Raw genomic sequence first — 219 nt, forward strand, 5'->3', positions numbered from 1 at the left:
GGCGGGGGGAGGATGCCCGCTGGTTTTGGCCCCCAGCCCCATCCGACACTGTCAGCTCAGCGCTGCAGAGGGCATGAGCAGCCCCTGGATAAGGGAATTGTTCCCAGAGCAAGGTCCTGTGGCAAGCTGAGGTCCTGTGTGATGGAGTGGGGCTCCTCCTAGAGCTGTGGGTGGTTGCAGAGGAGCTGTTAGCTCTTCTGCTGCTGAGCTGTCCTAGGG

General features: G+C 62.1%; 1 protein-coding gene across 1 annotated transcript in view; it reads left to right on the top strand.

Annotated features, from left to right (window-relative positions):
• LOC104516794 (talin-1-like) overlaps nucleotides 1-219 on the top strand; it is a gene marked incomplete at its 3' end in the record, with an annotated part of 13,502 nt that overhangs the window by 11,691 nt on the left and 1,592 nt on the right.

The sequence above is a fragment of the Eurypyga helias genome, unplaced genomic scaffold (genome assembly GCF_000690775.1).
Source record: "Eurypyga helias isolate BGI_N326 unplaced genomic scaffold, ASM69077v1 scaffold23871, whole genome shotgun sequence".
NCBI lineage: Eukaryota > Metazoa > Chordata > Aves > Eurypygiformes > Eurypygidae > Eurypyga > Eurypyga helias.